At 36.9% G+C, this 13248-nt stretch overlaps 1 long non-coding RNA gene across 3 annotated transcripts in view; it reads right to left on the bottom strand.

Moving 5' to 3' along the window:
• Positions 1-13248, bottom strand: part of LOC110255828 — a 225944-nt gene that overhangs the window by 92151 nt on the left and 120545 nt on the right. For 2 of the 3 annotated variants that reach the window (XR_002336695.1, XR_002336694.1), the window contains one exon: positions 11689-11733. This is a non-coding gene — a long non-coding RNA (uncharacterized LOC110255828). Of the gene's footprint in view, positions 1-6669; positions 7158-11688; positions 11734-13248 lie in introns of those variants that run through there. The other variant, XR_002336696.1, reaches the window with a different exon arrangement.

Below are 13248 nucleotides of genomic sequence, written 5' to 3'. Positions count from 1 at the left end.
TCTTAAGTATCGAACAGAGAAAAAGCCATTTACAAACTGCAATAAGTGTATGATGGCAATAACCAAGTGTCAACAGCTGGAAAAATATAAAATATATTGCCTCTTCAATTGAGCATCGATACAAACAGAAGTTCATTTCTTTCAAGTCATCATGAAATTGACAGCAATATGAGATATTTCCTCAATCCAGAAAATAAAAAGTAGATATTTTTAAAACACTGGCAATCAAAGGTTCTATTTCACAAGGAGCAGCAAAAGGATAAATAAACATGAAGATGTAAAAAAAATGACATCAAAATCATAACATGTGGGGAAGGAAAGTAAGAAAATCTAGACTCTTCTTTTTTTTTAGAATGTGTTTGAGCCTGTATGACTATCAGGCTAAAGCAAGCAGGTATAGGAAGGGGTTAACATACTTGAAAAACAGGGCAACCATGAATCAAAACCAAACATTACATTCACAAAAACTAAATATCCAAATTGGAAGAGAAGAGGTAAAATTGTCACTCTGTGCAGATGACATGATATTGTATATAGAAAACCCTAAGGACTCCACACAAAAACTACTCAAACTGATCAAAAAATTCAGCAAAGTAGCAGGATACAGATTAACATTCAGAAATCAGTTGCATTTCTATATACTAACAATGAAATATGAGGAAAGGAATATTTTAAAAATCTTTTAAAATTGCACCAAAAAAATAAAATACCCAGGAATAAAGCTGACTAAGGAGGTGAAAGATTTATATGCTTAGAACTATAAAACATTAATCAAGGAAATTAAAAAGGATTCAAAGAAATGAATGATCCTGGATTAGAAGAATTAATATCATTAAAATAGCCGTACTACCTAAAGCAATCTAAAGAGTTAATCCAATCCCTATCAAATTACCCATGACATTCTTAGCAGAACTAGAAGAAATAATCCAAAAATGTATATGGAACCATAAAGACCCAGAATTGCCAAAGCAATCCTGAGGTTAAAAAAAAAAAAAAAGTCAGCAGACATAACTCTCCCAGATTTCAGACAATATTATAAAGCTATGGTAATCCACAGTGTGGTATTAGAACAAAAACAGACATATGGATTAACGAAACCAAGAGCCAAGAAACAACACCAGACACTTACAGTTAATTAACGTTTGACAAAGGAGGCAAGAATGTAAATTGGGAAAAAGACAGTCTTCTCAGCAAATAGTGCTGGAAAAACTGGACAGCTGCATGAAACTAGAACATACCCTCACGCCATGCACAAAAATAAACTCAAAATGGCTTAAAGTCTTAAACATAAGACAAGACACCATAAAATTCTTGGAAGAGAACAGTCAAAACATTCTCTGACATAAACTATACAAATAGGTCAGTCTCCCAAGGCAGTAGAAATCAAAACAAAAATAAACAATTAGAACCTAATCAAACTTACGAACTTTTCACAGCAAGGGAAGCCATAAACAAATGAAAAGACAACCTTTGGATGGGAGAAAATAGTTGCAAACAATGAAACTGACAAGGATTTAATCTCCAAAGTATGCAACAACTCATATAACTCACAACAAAAAAAACAAACAATTCAATCAAAAAATGAGCAGAAGACCTAAATAGATATTTCTCCAAAGACAGACAGATGCCTAGTAGGCATGTAAAAAGATGCTCAACATGACGAATTTCTAGAGAAATACAAATCAAAACTACAATGTGGTACCACCTCACACCAGTAAGAATGGCCGTCATTAATAAGTCTACTAGTAACAAATGCTGGAGAGGGTGTGGAGAAAAGGGAACCCTCTTACACTGTTGTAGGAATATAAATTAGTATAGACATTATGGAGAACAGAATGGAGGTTCCTCAGAAAACTAAATATAGAACTATCATATGATCCAACAATCCCACTCCTGGGCATATATCCAGACAAAACTATAATTCAAAAAGATGCATTAACCCTTATGTTCACAGAAGTTCTCTTTACAATAGTCAAGACATGGAAACAACCGAAATGTCCATCAACAGATGAACAGATTAAGAAGATGTGGTACATATACACAATGGACTACTACTCAGCCATAAAAAAGAATGAAATGATGTCATTTGCGGCAACATGGATGGAACTAGAGATTCTCATACTAAGTGAAATAAGTCAGAAGGAAAAAGACAAATACCATACGATATTACTTATATGTGGAATCTAATAAATGGCACAAATGAATCTATCTACAGAAAAGAAACTCATGGACATGGAGAACAGACTTGTGGTTGCCAAGGGGGAGGGAGTGGGATGGACAGGGAATTTGGGGTAAATAGATGCAAACTATTACTTTAAGAATGGATAAGCAAGGAGGTCCTACTATATAGCACAGGGAACTCTGTCCAATCTCCTGGGCTAGACCATAATGGAAAGAATATAAAAAAGAATATATATATATACATATACATGAATATTAAGAGAACATTATATATAATATATATTATATATGTCACTTTGCTGTAAGGCAGAAATTGGCCCAATATTGGAAATCAGCTATAATTTAATTTTTTAAAAACAATGATTAACATAAAAAAAAAAAAACTTCCCTTGCTTAAAGAGAGACCAAATCTCTTGAAATATCCTCTACCTACTTTACGGATTTATTGCAACACTGAGTTCTTTAATAAGTTTATTTAGCCTAAAATACATACATCCAAAATATAGCAACTTCTCAAAATATATTGTTATTAAAAACCCTCCAATGAAGTGAAGCGATGTCTTTATAAGCCAATGCATTTTTCATGAATGGTACTGTGTATTGTTTTTGTACTAATATTAATTTAATGAGCACTTCTGTTTGTTACAGATTGGCTAGTACATTTTTTATTTCCTATAGTTTAGGTCAGACCCCTAAGTAATTGGCCTCTAGACAATTTCATGCAATGCAGTTTTTTTTTTTTAATGGAGGTCTAGATAAAGTATGCTATTAAACAGTCTGCTTATGAAGGAAAATTTCTAATCTGATATCTGTCAGATGATGTACCCTGGAGGGTTGCCATCTGGTTCATGTATTTTTAATAATTTCAAGATTAGGTTGCTAGAGTTCAGATCTACAGTGTTCTTTGTTTTATTTAGTAGAAAGTTAAAACGAGTCACCGTGAAGCCATAATCAGTAATTCCATATGACTGAAAGGAGTGTGGGGTGAAGACACCCAATTTGCTTGCAATGGGAGCATGTCTTTAAAAACAACATTTATACCACTTGTTTCCTGAGATAAGATTGTATTGCTATAAACTTCCCTCTCAGAACTGCTTTTGCTGTGACCCAAAGGTTTTGGACTGTCGATATCTTCACTGTCATTTGTCTCTAAGTATCTTTTGATTTCTTCTTGATTTCTCCAATGATCCATTGGTTGTTTAGTAGTATATTGTGTAGCTTCTAGGTGTTTATGGTTTTCATTGTTTTTTTTTTTTTTACCGTAGTTGATTTCTAGTCTCATAGCATTATGGTTGGAGAAAATGCCTGAAATAATTTCACCTTTTTAAAAATTTACCAAGGCTTGATCTGTGGCCTAAGGTGTGATCTATCCTGGAAGATGTTCCATGTGCTCTTGAGAGGAATATATATTCTGCTGCTTTGGGATGGAATGTTGCATCTCAAATGCAGGCTCAGTGGAAATCAACACAAATTCTTCTGCTTTTAAGAATTTGACATCTTGTGAGTTTTACAATATTGGGGCAGCTTTGATTGAGCCATATTGCTTTAAAAATATTTATTTAAAATGTATTTAAATCTTTATTAAAATAAGGAAAAGTAGATAGGCTTAAAGTAATAGTCATGCTCCTCCTAGGAAACTGTGGGAGAGTGTATTAAACCTTCTAAGCGGGTCGGGCACACTGGGTGCATCTTTAACCCTTTTAGGTCACTAGACCTGTATTTCACTGAAGGACAGTGAAAGGACATCCTAATTGACTTAGAGAATTAGTGCTGCCAACAAAATGATTCTCTCCCAGCAGAGAGGGGAAAATACATAAAGAGTATGTTTTTGCAATCTTTTCATTTGTTTTCTGGGTAGAAATAGCAATTTTTTATTTACACTTTAAATGTCCTCCTTTCCCCATGATATCTTTTCTTAACTCACTATAATTGGTAATAACAAATTGTATTTTGTGCTAGTGTAGTCCGATATTAGAAAAACGTCTGACAAAATGTGTGCGCTGAAATTGCTAGGCACATCATCATTTAATATATCACCAGTGTAAAAATCAGAACTGTAATGTAACTGGGTCACCATGTTGTAGAGTAGAAAAAAATACTGTATTGGGGAAATAACAATTAAAAATAAATAAATTTTAAAAATAAAATATAATAAAATCCTAAATAGTGCTTTTGAGTATATTTTAATATTCTTGTTGAAGAGATATGTTTTCATTTCTACATTAGAGAATACATTAAAAAATGTAAAAACATTCCTACATTGACCCTCTGAGAAAATCACTTAAGAGTGATCGATGTGGATATACTGTCTTTCATTTATATGTACATATAAATATATGTATGTAAAATATATATACTTACATAATTAAAATCATAATATACTTCTGGTAGACTGAGCTACATATTTTGTTCAGTTAACATTAACTGTTCTTTAATATGTCATTGTAAAGGGCCACATCATATGACATCTCATTGATATACTATAATTTATCGAACTTTCTATTGCTGTATATCTATGTTGCTTTCAGACATATTTATAGAAATATTTATTCAGCTATCTGAATGCATTTTCAGAATGAATCCTAAAAAGGCAGGGCAGTGGGGGGGAACACCACAATGGGCCCAAGGGACTCTTGGTACATATTGCTAAATAACTATTTTCCATAAAGTCTCTAACAATTTACCCTCTAACTAGCAATATAAATCTCACCCCTGACTCATCAACATTAAGCACACTACTATTTTTTTAGAAGTATGTTACTTTGGTGCTTGAAAAGTGATATTATGAATTCTTGTTACCTTGGTTACCAGTGAGCTTCAATACATTTCCACATGTTTGCTCATGTATTTCATGGATGCACAAAGTATAATTAATGTACTGAGAGATTCTGGCTGATTTTGTTCTGGCACTTAAGATTTGGCCTTATTTGTGGCCAATCTAACTGCACCTACAGCAGAAGGTTGCATAACAAAAACTGATTTGAACAGGACTCTGCCAAAAATGGCAATGCTACCAAGTTGATTAATGAGATTTTGGCAAAAACCCAATGAACTTTCAGTTCTAATGTGCTGATATTTAAAGAAGAGGGCTTAATAGCAGAAAGACAGATTACAGTAATTGAATCAAAGTTGCAATCAGCAAATGTTTACACTGGGAACCCACCTGGTTCTTGAACATTTCTGTCTGATTGATTCAATTGAAGTTTCCAAATCTACTGGTATTCTTAGGAGTTTTTACTCCTTCTTGCACAAAGAAGCTGATAGATTACATCATGCATTTCCATTATAATTGTTTGGATCACTGTATGCACAAGAATTCTAAGTAGACAGTAGGGATCATCCTTACAAGGATCATCGGGCTACGTCTGCTATGTGTCCAGGAGAAGAAAAGCAACAGCCAAGTGTTTGTCATATTTCTGTGTCATCACCAACAGTCAGAAAAGGGCATGCCAGAAACGGTGCTGATGAGCCCCAGAATGAATGAGAACCAGTAAGCCTTCCTGCCCTGTGGGCCTAGGAGTCTTACTTAACTATCCACCTTGTCCATGATCTTGATGCTTCCTTCCCATAAATAAATATTTATATATGAGTATAAATCTTATAATTTTCATAATTATAATTTATAATTTTTATTACTTATGTATAAATATAAATTGTAAATCTCCTTTAAAAAGAATGACATTTCTATCTTACCTTTTCAGTTAGTTCCCTTTGTATATTTATATTAAAACCAGCCTCCAACACTCAAACATATGATACAGAGAAGAATTTACTTGGTCTCCTCCATTTCAGAGTGAGTTTAACTGATGTGAACAATCAGCATAGATATAACCACAGCAGTTAATTCATTCAACTTAAGCAGAAGTGCTGATAGTGACAGTTATAAAGTGCTAACTACTACGATCTGTTAAGGGAATAAAAATACAACCCCAAATGAAGAGCTGCATCTCTCAAGAAAAGTAACTTACAAACGAAATATAAATATATCCCTGAAATAACTTTCACATTTCTCAAGCAAAAGTAATTTATACTTTTTAAAACATGCAATTTACTAACAGCTCCTATAATCACAGCAATTCTCACATTAGCATAGAGCACATTCTCATAACTTCTCATAAGTCTGTAGTCTGGCAGTTCATTGAACCAATCATTTTGGTTGTTGCTATTTTGATCTTAGTTTTAATTCACATATATTCTAAAAGGACATGAGTGAATGAGTTTTATTCCTTGAAGTAGCTCATATTCAAGTCATTTATCCCTTTCAAAGTGAAATCCACCCATATACTACTATTTCCAGCACACATACTACAATTTTCAAGGTACATGTCAGACGCGAGGAAGAAAATAATTCCTTATGACGCCTGTAAAAATGGATCCTGAATCCGTTCACTCAGATATTTTCTGAATTTCAGATGCACATTTCCAACCCTCTTGTAGACTTCTGCATTGATATCTAATGTCCCCATTTTTATTAAAGCATTGCCAATTTTTAACCAGAAAACTCCTTAGTTTTTCATTCTCCCCTTTCCCATTTATCCCACATGTAATAAGTCACCAAGTTCTTTTCCATATTATTATACTTTTATTCCTCTCATTGCTGTAAAGTACCAGAATACTGACCCACCAGCAAATCAGGAGGTTGAATCCAATCATTAGCCCCAGTCTACACTCTCCAGAGTACAAAAAGCACACACAGACATTACCCTGGCAGGCTGCACTTAAGACTCCAAGTCAAAGTTATCTCATGAAACTGCTCTCATGATCCGGTGTCACACCTGGGACCTTGTTAATCTTGGAGGTCAAGGCTACGGGGAGATTGCAGAGATTCCAGGCTTACTGTCCTTCCTCCTTTTTCATTCATAAACTCACATGAGAAATTTTTCAATGGCAAAGGACTTTTCTCAATCCTGACGGTGCCTCTCTGGAAACTCCTTAAGTATGTGAATGCATAGTTTCTTCCACCACCAGCCTCCACCCTGGACAATGGTGTTAGAAAGGCAGTGATGAACAAAAGCTCTTAAGAGGGAGCCCACCTATTTTTAATCCTAGACTTAAAAATAATTGCCATTTGTCACATCTTGCAACCAGATGTTGTGAAATACCTCCACATTCTCCAGGAAAAGGAATCAGTGCTTCTTGGAAGGGAAAGCAAATGGTTGATTCAAGGACTGGGGTGGTAAATGTAAGAGATGATCCTGGAGCAACTTGAGCTGCCAGAGAGAAAGGAAAGGCCAAAAAAAATCACAATGATGGAGACCTGTCAAAGGGAAAGAGGGGGCATCAGACGTGCAGGGCCAAGAGATGATGTGGGATGCTCAGATCCACGAGGTCACATCTGATGTGCAGATCTAAGAAGTGATGTGGGCCACACAGTCTTCAATAAGCTACGTCAATAACTGTTGGTCTGGAATAAGACTGGGGTACATGATAGCTGTAGGAACCATCCTGGAAGCTGTCTGAGTATCACTATAGTCAAGTCACTATTTTTTTTTTCTTTCTTTTTAGGACCATACCTGTGGCATATGGAAGTTCCCACACTAGAAATCAAATTGAAGCTGCAGCTACAGGCCTACACCACAGCCACAGCAATGCCAGATCTGAGCCGTGTCTGTGACCTTGTGGCAATGCTGGATCCTTTACCCATTGAGTGAGGTCAGGGATTGAACCTGCATCCTCATGGACATTATGTCGGGTACTTAACCCACTGAGCTATAGCAGGAACTCCATATAGTCAAGTCACTCTTAACTTCAAGAAGAATAGAGAGGAGTCAGAGACTCTCATCCAAAACTGACCCAAGGTTTTGACTTAGAGTGACAGCTGCAAGTGATGGCAGAGACAAACTGGGCTTCCTGAATTATTCTGCTAAAGGTAGAATCTTTTTAGGGCCATTTTTATGTATGAAAGTCCCAATAACAGCTGATGTGAGAATGTAGGCAGAATATATATGGAGGTGATGTATATACCCCCATTCTCTCATCTTAATCCAGCCCCTCTCAGTCCTCTGCACCAGCACATGCTTCTGACCTGAACAGTAAACTCTTTCTGCATTATGCAGGATTCACTGAGAAACCCAACACAAAGGTGCGCCCACATGGGCATCCTCTGCCTTGAATAAACAACAGACCACATAGTAACAAGAGTTAACTGTATTATGCTTCTAAAAATTCATGAGGAAATGAGTCTCTGCTTCCTAACTAGATGAGTTTGCATCTTACAATGATGTTGCAGTTCTTGCATAATTTTCTGACAAGGTTATGAGTTTTTAAAAGATTTACAAAGAAAGGGCCCTCTTTAGACTGCAGAGGGTGAGTAGTCTCTGCAGGAAGGGGCAGGTGATGTTTGATGCCATCGAACCAGGGAAGACGCAGGACCTCAGGAAAAAGCAAACAATAGATCATCATCCTTAACCTTTCTCATTCATCTGGAAGTTGAAGGATACAAATATCCAAAGGGAAGCTCTGATAGGATGGAACTAGTGAGATAGAGAACTTGTCAAGAGCTTATTTTGCCAATGGGAATGTACCGGGAGCTGGCCATTTAGAGAAGGTTGGCAAACTACAGCCTACAGGACCAACCTGGCCCTGCCTGCTGTTCTAAAACCTTATTGGAACACAGTCCATGTATTTACACACTGTCAGTGGCCACTCACAATCTACGACTGCAGAGATGAGCAGTGGCAATAGAGACAGCATAGTCCACAAGTCTAAAATATTTTACTGCCTAGCCCTTTACAGAAAGCTTGCCAATCTCTGAGGTAGGGATGCATCTAGTAGCTGGTTCCCTCCAAAGTTTCCCTCAGAATAGCTGGCGCTCTCACAGGAAACAGTTTTATCTGGTAAAGCGAATGATTAGAGGTCTTGGGGCTGAAACGATCTCAACCTATTCTCAAACTTTAAATGGGTAAGAAGCCCGGCTCGTTGGCGTGGGGCCGGGCGTGGAATGGGGGTGCCTAGTGGGCCACTTTTGGTAAGCAGAACTGGCACTGCAGGATGAATGGAATGCCAGGTTAAGGCGCCCGATGCAAGATGGATTATCTAGAAGATTCATAGTGCTCTTCTATGACTGTTTCCCTTTTATTGCTGATGTTTTGGTAATCAACATAGAAAAAATATTCCACCATGCTTCAGTTAAGCTATAGCAAAACAAAATCAAAATCCTTTCTCTAAATTAGTACCAGAGGAGTTCCCGTCATGGCTCAGTGGTTAACGAATCCAACTAGGAACCATGAGGTTGCGGGTTCGATCCCTGGCCTCACTCAGTGGGTTAAGGATCTGGTGTTGCCATGAGCTGTGGTGTAGGTTGCAGACATGGCTCAGATCCCAAGTTGCTGTGGCTCTGGTGAAGGCCAGCAGCCACGGCCCTGATTAGACCCCTAGCCTGGGAACCTCCATATGCCACGGGTGCAGCCCTAGAAAATACAAAAAATAAAATAAATAAATAAATAAATAAATAAATTAGTACAGATAGTTAAAGGACTCCCCTGACAGTTATAATGGGGATAGCGCATAATCCCAAGGGGGTGGTTACAGCCTTGGGGTCCAGCTCTTCCAGGAAATTCAGATCATGAGATTCTCCAGTGCAAAACCTCATTTGGTAGTATTTCTTTTTCCTCATTCCCTTCCAAACAACAAAGATGTATTTTTTTTTTAATGTGTGTGTGTTTTCACTTTTAAAATCAGCTTTTTTGGTATAGAATTAACATATAATAAATGCCATTAATTTTGTGTGTATAGCCTTAAAGGTAAAATACAGTAGTGTCACCACCACACAATCATAGTGTTAGACATTTCCATCATCCTAAAAAGTTCACTCATATTCCTTTGCAGTCAATCCTTTCCTCCACTTCCTGGCCTTGGCAACCAGGGATCTGCTTTCTGTCATTAGAGCTTCGCTTTTCCTCATTTTTCACATAAATGGAATCATAAGATATAAATACCCTTTCTAATAAAAATTGTATGTATTTAAGGGGTACAACATGAAGATTTGAGACTATTTATGTACAATTACTACAGTATGCTAGGTATAATAAGCCAATACAGAAAGAAAAAAAAAACTGCATAATCTCACTTATATGTAGAATCTTAAAACATCAAATTCATAGAAGCAAAGAGTAGAACCCCCCTTTCAGGGACAAAGGGGAGGTGGGGGAAGTGGGGAGATGTTGATCAAAGCTGGAATTTTATAGGATAAGTCTAGAGATCTAAAGCATAGCATGATAACTATTGTTACTAACACTGCATTGAATACTGGAATTTACTGAGTGTAGATTTTAGGCATTCTCATCATTTAAAAAATCATAACTATGTGAGGAGATGATATTTTCATTAGCTTGACTGTAGTAATCATTTCACCATGCAAAAGGCAGTGTTTCTTTACATATTCTGCCGGTGCCTTTCTTTCATTATTTACAATATATTTCTAACCTGCTTACAAGAAAAAATAAATAAGGGAAGCTTACGTAATAGAACATGAGATAGAAACGTTTTTAAAGAAGGTTGTCGAAGAGATCCAAAATCACAGAATAACTTTTTATATTCCCAGTTGACCACATGTTTAGAACAAGCTCCATCTTCAACCACCGTTGCTAAGACTACATTAACGTACACAGGATGCAGCCTGCCACATGAAACAGTATCAACAATCCCAGATTCTGTTATAAAATATGAATGGCCACCCTGTGCAGCACTCAGTAGAGTTAGCTCTCATTATCTCATTCTTCCTTTCTTCATTCATTCAACAAACATTCACGGAACCTTCCCTGTTTTGGCACTTGCATCCAAGTACAACTATAGCATAAGACAAGCTCTTTCTGAAATTCTCTCAGTCCATCTGGTGAGCTCCTATGGCAGGGCAGACGTTTTTCAAATGTGTATTAGATAAAACTATTGACAAGATGCTGGCATCTCTATTTTGTTAACATTGAAGAGCTCAGAGAAAAATCCCCCTGTATTCTCTGTCTTTTAGACACTGAGCTCAACCCCAACAAACAGAAGATGTTAACTACGTGATGAAGCATTCTTCATTCCAGAAAGAGGGTCACAGTGAGATAACTCCATGGAACCCCTCCAGGGACCACCTGATGTCAGCTCTGAAGAAGAAAGCAAGCTTGCATCTTACCCTGATCCTTATCTGAGGCTCTATTTTCCGCTCCTAAATTATAAGACCCCTTCCTTCTCTTTCTCAAGGGGTGGGCACAGTCTTGAGGGCATGAGCTTGTGGTGGTCTCCACTGCCTGGCAAAGCTACTCTTCTACTTGACCTGCCCTGCCCCCGAAAGAAAAATAAAAACAAACTCAGAGAGTAGAGCAAACATGAGCACTCAAAAAAATAAAAATAAAAATAAGGGAAAACAGTAGATTCTTGATATAGGAAATGGCTTCCAGTTTTGAGAGGGATGTGAGAGAAAAGGAAGAGACCTCAGTGGGGAAATCAGGGGAAGAATGCCTTGGCTAAAGGGCCAAAAAATGTTAGACTAGTGAATGGGAAATTAGTATTGAATCTACTCACTGTGTCTGGGGGAACATCATACAGAAAGTGCTTTTGCAGCATCTCCTGAAAAACAAGGAGAAATAAATCAGTAAGGGAAAGCTTCTGCCCCAAGGTTTCACCATTCCTTCAACAATTTGACAAGAGCAACATGACTGCTGTATCAAAGTGGATTAGAGCTCACTGATCTTTTTTTCTAGATCACTGCTGACTCCCCCTGGAAGTAGTTTCAAGTCAGGTGCCTTAACCTTTAGGGTAAGTGGACTCCGCACTTCACAGGATCCTTGGTTGAGACACACGAACACATTCAATGACATTATCCCTCAAAACATTCCATTAATATTTAATCATTTTTAAAGGAAATATTTACATTTCCTTGTAAAACCCCTGATGAAAATGAACATGAAAGCCCTTTGTTTGGAAAGCAGGACCTATTCAGATGTGCTATGCTAAGGCTGTCAAACATGTCCAGCTTTGCAGGAAGGAGGAACAGGAAGAGTTTGTGAGAACAAGAGTTGGTGTGTTTGTTGCCGTCTCCAAAGCAAACGAGAGCAAGAGGACAGAAAATTCTGGCCAAAGTGAATGCTTTTGAAAGGAAAGAAGAAAGAAGAATGACTGCCATGGAAATCATAAAATCTGAGTATTTGTTTAGATAAAAAGAAAGGAACTCTAACGAAATTTCTTTTTTTTTTTTTCTTACTGTTATAACTCATCTTTGGCTTTCCATTCAAAGCTTTCTAGTCAAGACCTGACCTGCATAGCCAAATGCATTTAAACTTAAATGCTCAACTTTAATATAAAATTAGTCTCTATGTAATTACTGAAAAGACATGCTCCTAACAGTAAAAGAAACTACAAAACCCTTTAAAGCTCCTTCTATGCTGAGGATATATTTATTACTTCTAGGGTATCACTTTTTCAAATCCCTTACAGGCTTGCTAGATTTTTGTAGAGATTTTCATTGATAAAGAAAGGTTTCAAATGGTTTTGTGAGATTCTATAATTTGCTAGAGGATATATTTCTGATCGTTTATTCTTTTCCTGCTTCCAAATTACATTTCCATCCACATTGCATCACTCTGCAGTTTCCCCTCAAAGCAAGTAATGAGTGAACCATTTGCTCAGTAAATATTTATTGACTAGCCGTGATCAACAAAGAATCGGACAAATAGTTAATGTTAAATAAAATTAAAAAAAAATACTAGATGCACCTCAGGATGTGTTTATTCTGAGGGTATCTCTTAGCTTTGGGAGAATACAAAGTATATGAAATGTAGATTCTACCTTTAGATGGGGTCTTGGCAATAGAAACACCCATGAAAATGGTATGAAAAGCATCATGGAAATTCAAAGAAGGAAGAACATTCCCTATTGGGGTTTCAGAGAAGTCCTTTGGAAAAAGGAAGCCTTTGAACTTGACCTAGAAAGATGTTCAGAATTTAGGTCTGTGGAGACAGAGGCCAAGGCCATCATGGGCCAAGGGAACACATAAAAAGCATAAGCACAGACTTGTGAAATTTATAAGGCACTTCAATTCCCAGCTCTAGATAAACAATTACAATACATGCTACTGAGAGTGAA

This window comes from Sus scrofa, chromosome 11 (assembly GCF_000003025.6).
Source record: "Sus scrofa isolate TJ Tabasco breed Duroc chromosome 11, Sscrofa11.1, whole genome shotgun sequence".
NCBI lineage: Eukaryota > Metazoa > Chordata > Mammalia > Artiodactyla > Suidae > Sus > Sus scrofa.
Note: the sequence above shows the minus strand (reverse complement) of the source record. Positions and strands in the feature narration are given on the sequence as shown.